Source organism: Chiloscyllium plagiosum, chromosome 16 (assembly GCF_004010195.1).
Source record: "Chiloscyllium plagiosum isolate BGI_BamShark_2017 chromosome 16, ASM401019v2, whole genome shotgun sequence".
Classification (NCBI taxonomy): Eukaryota; Metazoa; Chordata; class Chondrichthyes; order Orectolobiformes; family Hemiscylliidae; genus Chiloscyllium; species Chiloscyllium plagiosum.
In genome coordinates, this window is record NC_057725.1 from 35,363,243 (window position 1) to 35,372,606 (window position 9,364).

General features: G+C 39.8%; 1 long non-coding RNA gene across 2 annotated transcripts in view; it reads right to left on the reverse strand.

Annotated features, from left to right (window-relative positions):
- Nucleotides 1-8,774, reverse strand: part of LOC122558047 — a 143,932-nt gene extending 135,158 nt beyond the window's left edge. For both annotated transcript variants that reach the window (XR_006314020.1, XR_006314021.1), the window contains exon 1: nucleotides 8,732-8,774. This is a non-coding gene — a long non-coding RNA (uncharacterized LOC122558047). The remainder of the gene's footprint in view (nucleotides 1-8,731) is intronic.
- Nucleotides 8,775-9,364: the final 590 nt, after the last annotated feature.

Consider the following 9,364-nt stretch of genomic DNA (forward strand, 5'->3'; position numbering starts at 1 on the left):
AAACAGCCCCAGCCTGTTCAGCCTCTCCCTGTAGCTCAAATCCTCCAACCCTGGCAACATCCTTGTAAATCGTTTCTGAACCTTTTCAAGTTTCACAACATCTTTCCGATAGGAAGGAGACCAGAATTGTATGCAATATTCCAACAGTGGTTAAAACAATGACTGCAGATACTGGAAACCAGATTCTGGATTAGTGGTGCTGGAAGAGCACAGCAGTTCAGGCAGCATCCAAGGAGCAGTATTCCAACAGTGGCCTAACCAATGTCTTGTTTACTTTATTTTGCTCTGTTGTGCTTTTTAACCTCCAAATAATTGTTCTATCAATGCTTCTAACAAGAGATTTGCTGAAAATATCAGCAAAGAAGAAATGCAGGAATTGCAAATTGTTTCAATCATCTATAGTGAGACTAGACTGACTGGACTGCTATTTATCTTAAAAATTATTAATTTTGTTGTTTGTTAAAGAAATCACCTCCATGACTGCACCTCCCCATAAACCCCAGCACCATCACCACAACACACATAAATACACTTTTCATTTGCTGCTTTTTAGATTTAAAGCAAAAACACATTGTATAGTCTCCTACTCTAAGTAATTTCTGCTTAACATGAAAATACAAAGGAACCTCGATTATCCGAATATCAATTATCCGGATTTTGGATTATCCGAAGAAGATCTCAAGGTTCCGATAGAAACATTACATCAAAGAGGTGTTACATCTTCTGTTTACAAAGACTAAAAGTGAATTTGCCTTACTGAAATGCTGCCGAGAACAGTCCTGGGCATTGTCGGGAGCCCAGGCACCATCTCCAAGTGGCTGATCTCTCTCTTCCCACACTTTCTCTGGAGTTCTATGCATAAGTGTACCCTAAACACCCCTTCCCCAGATAATCTCTCCAACATTGTCCTGTACAGGGCAAAGTGGGAACTTGTCAAAATGTCGTGTATGTGGCTTCGCATACGTGTACTATTTTGAGACCCCAAAGGCAGCAACAGTATGGCTGAGTCCGACTGCTGTCTCCATTTTGGGAGTAGGGGCACGTTGCGGGGGGAGGGGGTTGGCAGAAGCGTTTTGCGCGGGGAAGGGTGGGGTGGGCGGTGTCGCAAAGTGGCTGCTGCCTAGTCTCCTGAACGGGGAGCGGACGTAACAAGTGTCCACTCTGTCAATCACATTGAAGTAGCGGGGAGAGGCTACAGCAATGCTGCAGATTCCTTACACACAAGTATGTCTCTGCTCAGAAATAAACCCTGAGACAGAGAGAGGAAGCAAAGCAGGCAGAGTAAGAAAAAAGGAAACTTCAGAAAACTCCAAGGGAAGAGGCATTGAATCAATTAACCGAATAATCAATTATCCGAATGAAATACTGCCCATCCATGGCATTCAGATAATCAATGTTTCTCTATATTCCAAGAAACACTGGGGCTTTGCGCAATTTTTTCCATGAAATATGCTAACATTTTAACACAGTGAAACTTGTTACTTCTTACTCTTTAAAGCGTGTGTATACAGAATAAAGACTGACTGAGGAGACCAAAAGGACAGGTGTACAAGTAATTAAATCAATGTCCCATCTGGCTGTTGGAGGTGAATGTTCAAGATCCCATTACACTATTGCAAAAGATTGCATAGGAGCTCTCCCTCCCCAGTGTCTTGGCCAATATGTACCCTTCAACCAACATCACTAAAACAGATTATCTGGACAGTATCACATTGCTATCATGATTTAATGTTTCTTCATTCCCCTATTTTAATCGTTACAACATTAGCAGCCAAACCTTCAGCTGTCTAGTCCCTAAGCCCTGGAATTTTCTCTCCAAAACTTTCCAACTTGCCACTTTTTTCTCCATTTATAAGATACTCCTTAAAGTCTAAATCATCAAATCATAGAATCCATAAAGTGTGGAAAGAGGCCATTCAGCTCATCAAGTCTGTACCAACCCTTTGAAGGACATTCCACCCAGAACCAGACCCAGACCTAGACCCTGTCCCCATCCTATCCCCAAAACTCCACATTTACCTTGGCTAACTCAAAGAATCTGCACATCCCTGCACACTTTGAATAAAGTCTGTGACTATCTATGACTAAGTTGTCTTTGACAAAATTATCTATCACTAAAAATGTTGTCATCTAACCAGATATTCCATACAAGGATCTGTGTCAAATGATAATATTCCTGTGAATGCCTTTGATACATTTTACTAAGGTAAAAACATTATAAAAATGTAACCTGCTGTTATAATTTAGCATAATATTGCTTTTTTTTTGTTAACCACTCACTTCAAAACTTACTTTTAAAAAAATGCCCATTGCTGCAAAGAGATTTTTCTAGAATACGGAGATCGGTGCAGAGGGCAGCATGACCTTATGAAAATGTTATTATGAATGTGATTTTCCTCTCCCTGTCAGTAGTGAGAGAGGTGTTGGAAGCTCACTGGATGAGTTAGCACTGGAGAAGAACTCACCCCAACACACCACCTCAGCAATTGAATTCTGGATCCATGGTGATGTTCCTGGCACAATACCAGTTTAGATACTTCATTTGTCAACTCATGTCTATTTTGATCCTCACATCAGGATTTCCCCTTTTACATGCTTCTCTGGCAGTCAGGAAAGGTGACTAGATTTGCTACTGGAAAACCATGGTGAGCTGCCTTCCTTGTTCTAAGGGCAATCGGAGGAATGGGTATTAGCCAAATGGGGGTGACCCTTATGAAGCCAGACTCTTCTGTATTGCCTCTAAGCTCCCTTCCCCATGATGCCTCCCCAAACGATAAAATGGCTATTAAAACCATTTAATTTCTCATCTTTGGGTGTCCCAAGAAATAGACAGACCTCAAGTCACTGCCTCCAATGGGCTGGCGACTTCTAATGACCTGGTTGACATTGTCGAGGCCTGTGATTCATTGAATATCTCACCCTTGCTTACCTATTAGCTCCTATGATTTGAAGATGCCGGTGTTGGACTGGGGTGTACAAAGTTAAAAATGACATAACACCAGGTTATATCAACCACCTGATGAAGGAGCAGCACTCCAAAGCTAGTGCTTCCAAATAAATCTGTTGGATGATAACGTGGTGTTGTGTGATTTTTAACTTATTAGCTCCTACTAAGGGCAATTGGATGAGTTAAATGTAAAGTAAAAGAACTGCAGATGCTGTAAATCAGAAACAAAAACAGAACTTGCTAGAAAAGCTCCGCAGGTCTGGCAGCATCTGTGACGAGAAATCAAAATTAATGTTTCAGATCTGGCGCCCCTTCCTCAGACTCTTCCTCAGGTCACCAGAACCGAAACATTGACTCTGATTTTCTCTTCACCGATGCTGCCTGACCTGCTGAGCTTTTCCAGCAAGTTTTGGCTTTGTTTGCAACTGGGTGAGTTTTCTTGGTAGTAGAGGTGGCATGTTAACCATTATCCAACAGGCCTGTCCCCACACTTTATAAATAGATGGCAAAATTCCACTCAAATTATTTATCAGACTAAGAAACAAGTTGTTTCAGCTAGTGAATGCTTACGCTTTACACAAATTCCTTCTGCATGTTCTACCTGACACTATCTACATATCAAAAACAAGCAGGTGCTAAAAACATGAGTTTTGAAACATCTTTCCACAGATGCTACCTGACCAATGTATTTCCAGCATTTTCTGTTTTTATTTCTCATCAATACGCTTGAAGCTTCTCCTGAATTCCCTATTGCACTTGTTAATGACAATCTAATATTTATGATCCCTGCATCTGGGCTTGCCTGCAAGTAAAATACCCTCGGTATATAAATTTGTGAATTTTTTTCATAAGCTTAAAAACCTCTCTCAGGTCACCAAATTGGCTGTTTATTTTTTAGAAAATGATCCCCATTCACAAAATATGTAACTTCTCAGGTTTGGTATCATTTAATAGATGTTTTTGCAGATCTTCATCAGAGCTTCCATCTGTCTTTAGTAATCTGTAAAGACTTGTCAGATGGTTCAAATTGTGATTGAATTGTGTTTGACACAAATTTAACACAACTTTGATTTGATTTACTGTAGTCACATGTACCCAAAATGTGGAGGGGCCGGTGTTGGATTGGGTGGACAAAGTCAAAAATCACAAAATGAACCTGTTGGACTATAACTCAGTGTTGTGTGACTTTTGACATGTATCTAAGTACAGTGAAAAGCTTTGTTTTATGAGCAGACAGACAGGTCATAGCAAACAAGGACATACAAATCTTAGGGTGCTTAGACGTAACGAGGAATACAAGGTTGTGGCTGCACAGTGGGTGCACAAAGCAAGATTACCATGAGCAAGACCTCTCTCATTATCAGTTACATACCTCTAGAAATGAATCCCAGTGCTTTTTTTATATATATAGGCTTATTAATCTGTGTATGTGCATGTCATGACTGTGTGAATATATTTTTCGACTCTGTCTCTCAAAAGTAGCACAGAATCCCACAAACTACTTCCCAGGACTCATGTGACTATCTTGGTGGATAATTTCAGCCAGCAAGACAGCCAGGTTTTTACATTACCTCAGCATCAGGCACATAGGAGGCCATTTAGAATTTGACTAATTCTCTGACAGCACAATGGATCCTCCTAAAGGTGTGAAAATGTAAAGCTTCTGAGAATAAACAGGAGACTGGAAAGCTGTCCATGGGGAATTCCAGCATAATAGACTTTGCTTCATGGAACAATGATTTATCAAAAGTTAACTTAGCAGGCAACTTAAGTTTTGGTCTGTATAAAGCTCTGTAAAATACTAACTTAAAATAGAACAGTAAGAAGACCACTGAGAGAAAGCATCAGTGAGAGGGAACCAGCAGAAAGAGAAAAGAAAAACAAATAAAAGACTGTTATACTGAACCAGGCTACCAAGGAAACAGTCTGCAATGCCATGAAAGTGAAATAAAGGAGTATTTGTTCCTTCCTCGAACTTGTTCTGCTCAGTCCACCTATAGATAAATAATCCAACTATCCAATTACAGAAGCCTTCACAACTATTGAATTTAGACTTTAAGTTTTCAACCCCTATACTTTAGAAAGAGAATTTTCAAGCAAGTAACAGGTCTGCAATGAGATCACTACAACATTCACCAATAGTTGTGAAATAAATTAACACTTGATATTTTTAAAACTAAAATTTTGCAGCTGATTATCTTTTAAATTGTAACAGTTGGAAAATGTTAAAAGGAGTATTTAATTTTCAGTCCATCATCCACTATAAGGACGTGCCTGCTGTGGTTGTGACACACCAGATCTCTGTTTTTCTGGCTCATTTAAACATTTATTTTACCTGACAAAATGTACTACATAATAGTATCAATATTTGCCAGCTACAAATCTATTCTGTACATCTGTTCATATTTTCCTGTACTTCAACATAGTCCTCCTCATTAGCCACAAAAATCCTCAATTCAACATCACCACAGACTTCTATATTTTACCTCTAAGATTGGAATTTGAATGCTATATGAAAGTGGTGAATAACAGTGGTTTAAGCATATCTCACTATTTGATAAAATGAGAAATATACATTTAACCCCTATTCACTGATAATATTTTGAGGTCAGTTTTCCAATAATTTTGTGATTTGTCCCCTTACTCCATGTATTGTGACCTTAGTCAGGAGTCTACTATGACTTATCTTATCAAAGATTTCTTGAAAATTTCAATACATTATATTTACAGCATTACCTTTATCTGCCCATTCTGTTAGCTCCTAAAATGAGGCAGATCAAGCCCATAATATCCAATTTCTATTGAAAGCACTGCTGATAAGGTGATAAGATGCAGGAGCAGAATGAGGCCATTAGACCACTTAGTCCGCTCCAGCATTAAATGAGGTTATGGCTGAACCAGTAATCTTCAATTTCAACTTCCTGTCTTTTGCCCATAACCCTTTATTTCCTTACAGATAAAATCTGTCTACCTCAGACTTGAATATACTGAACAACACAGCTTTGACAGTTCTTTGCGGTAAAGAATTTCATGGATTCGCTAATTTCTGAGAGAAAACATTCCTTCTCATCTCTGTCTTAAATGAGTGACGTTTTGCTCGATGGTTATGCCCTTTCGTTCTAGTTCTGGACATTCCCACAATGGATAACAACCAGTCAGCATTTACCCTGTCAAGCCCCATAAAATTATTGCATGTTTCAATCATTCTTCTCAACACCAATTATACCAGCCCCACCTACTCAACCTCTCATCATGAGGAAATCACTCCAGAGCCAAGGACAACCTGGATTGTGTCCAGTATATCTTTCCATAAATAATGGGACAAGATCTCTTCATGGTATTCTAAGTATGGTCTAATTAGTTCATTGTATAGTTTTAGCAAGACTTCCCTATTTTCATACTCCATTCACTTTGAAATAAAGGCAAACATTCCATTTGCCTTCCCTATTACTGGATGAACTTGGATACTAGCTCTTTGTGAATTAATAATGAGGAGCCCCATATCCCTCTATGCTGTAGCTATCCAGGGTTGTCATGGTAGCTCAGCGTTTACCATTGCTGCCTCACACTGCCAGGGACCAGGTTTGCACATTCTCACTGTATCTGCGTGGGTTTTCTCTGGGTGCTCAGTTTTCATCCCACAGTCCAAAAATGTTCAGATTAGATGGATTGGCCATGCTAAATTGCCCATAATGTCCAGGGCTGTGTAGGCTGGGTGGATTAGCCAAGGGAAATGTAGGGATAGGGTAGGGGGATGGGTCTGGGTGGAATGCTCTTTGGAGAGTCGGTATGGACTCGATGAGCTGAATGACCTGTTTCCATACCGTCAGGATTCTATGATTCTATCTGTAATCTTTTTCTAATTAAATAATAATGATCTTCTCTAACCTTCCTGCCGACGTGCATAACTTCACACTTTCCCACGTTGCATTCCTTCTGCCAAGCTCTTCATGAACCTGCCTACATCTCGGTGTAGACCCTTTGTTTCATCTTCACCATTTGGCTTCTATCCATTTTTGTGTCGCATACAAAGTTAACAATGGTACATTCACAGCTCTCATACAAGTCAGTGATATATATATACATACTATGAATAATTGTGACCCCTTTTCCCAACTCCTTGTCTTCTTTTAGTTAGCAAATCCTCTATTCATCATAATACATGCTCTTATCTTTTTAAGTATCCTCACATGTAATACCTGACTGAATGCATTTTGGAAATTGAAATATATTACACCTACTGGCTCCCCTTCATATATCTTGCTTGTTACCTCCTCAAAGAATTCCATTAAATTTGTCTGACATGATTTCCCTTCATGAAGCCATGCTGACTCTATTTGACTCGATCAAGTATTTCTAAATTTGTTGCTATTGCATCCTTTGTAGCAGATTCTAACATTTGTTCAATAACAGATGTTGAGCTAGCTGGCCCAGAGTTACCTGTTTTTTGTACACTAGCCTTTTTAAATAGTGGTTAAAACTGCTGCCTCTCAGCGCCAGAGACCCAAGTTGAATTCCTGCCTCAGGCGACTGACTGTGTGGAGTTTGCACATTCTCCCTGTGTCTGCATGGGTTTCCTCTGGGTGCTCCAGTTTCCTCCCACAGTCCTAATATGTGCAGGTTAGGTGAATTGGCCATGCTAAATTGCCCGTGGTGTTAGGTGAAGGGGTAAATGTAGGGTAATGGGTCTGGGTGGGTTGTGCTTCAGCGGGTCGGTGTGGACTTGTTGGGCTGAAGGGCCTGTTTCCACACTGTAAGTAATCTAACCTAATCTAAATAAGGTGTTACATCAGCAGTTTTCCAATTCTCTGGGACATTTTCATAAACTAATGATACTTGAAAGATTAGTGTACCCAATATCTCTGTTCCTATTTCTACCACTATCCTAGGAAATAACCAATGAAGTCCAGGGGATTTATTGGCCTTTAGCCCAATCAGTATCCCTGGTATATTTTCTCAGTTGATAAGCATTGTGTTTATTTCCCTTTTGTCCCTTGATTAAGTATTATTTGATGGAATAATATCAGTGTCCTCTACTGTGAAGATCGATACAAAGTATTTATTCAACCCCGCCACCATTTCATGGTTCATTACAGATATAACATTTTCACTTTCTGGATGTTTTCAATTATAGCTTTGAGTAAGGATTCTAAAATCCTTTCTACGCGATATTAAGACAGCTATATCTCTGTCGGCATACACTAACTCCCTTTTTCTATTTAGAAATCACATCAGCTGTTCACCAGACCTCCATGGCAATTCCCATTTTTAAATTCAGTTTTATGCTTCTGTTTTTCCATTTTTACAGTCTATGATTGACTCAGCAGCAAGTGTTACTTCCACTCAGCAGTGCCTTGCCTTTTCTTGATTACATGGTTCTCAGCTCATTATGCAAGCACAAGGAGCATGACAAATCCTATGGGATGGGCAGGCAGAAAGGTGACAGCTCCATTAGCACCTTGAGCGGTTGAAGCTCTTGTCACCATTTTAAAAGGGTGGCAGGACAGGCATTCATATTCAGAAATCAGAAACACTACTCGGGCTCTCAGAGTGGACTTCTGCAGCTGAATATTCTGACCCTACCTTGGTCAACATGCCTCCCTTTACTGGTTAACCTTGGCCAGACAGACTTCCAAAAATAGCCAGGCTAGCCGGCTTGACTCCCATCCATTACACTTCAGCCTCCCTCCTTTGGGCATCCTTCATGAAACTTATACTAGCACCACCCAATAACAATAGCATAGACAAATATACCCTAAAGAGGGCAAAGAAGGGCATACTCACACCAAAGTCCAGCATGTGCAGTGCTTCACTTTCTGCACATCCCTTCTTTGCACTCAGCAATCAAAAGGCATCTATTTCTCAATCATAGAGAACTTAATTGAGAGATGAAAAATAATTCTGGTGAGCATTTGAGTATGACTTAGATGCAGATGTAAGCAAAAGGGCTTTACACTGCTTGCTGTCAGAAAGCTGAACCTTCCTTAAACTTCCCAGAAATTAATTACAAGCCTCTCATCTCACCTCAGGAATCTGATTTATGGCCTCTCATCAAATTCCTCGCCTGGCTTGGTTTCTGCTCCGAGGCACAGCACAAGAGTCTGCCCACTGCTTCTGCTATCTCTTCCTATTTTTAACATGCACTAATGTAATTTCTCCAGGGGTTTAATCCCACTAACCTTGAGCAGTTCAGCATTTTTTTAAAACCTTCCCCACATTTTCTAACTTAAATTGTTTTTGAGTTTTCTTTCGCTGCCATGTTCACCATGTTTGTTCCTTTGGTAAAATGAAGTAAAAATAATTATTTCGTGTTTTGGAAATTTCACCCTCAGCACCTCTGAGTTTATCATGCTCACCCCTAGTGGCCCCATCTCTATCTTCATTTTTAATTTGTTATTTTTCTGTTTGTAGAATATT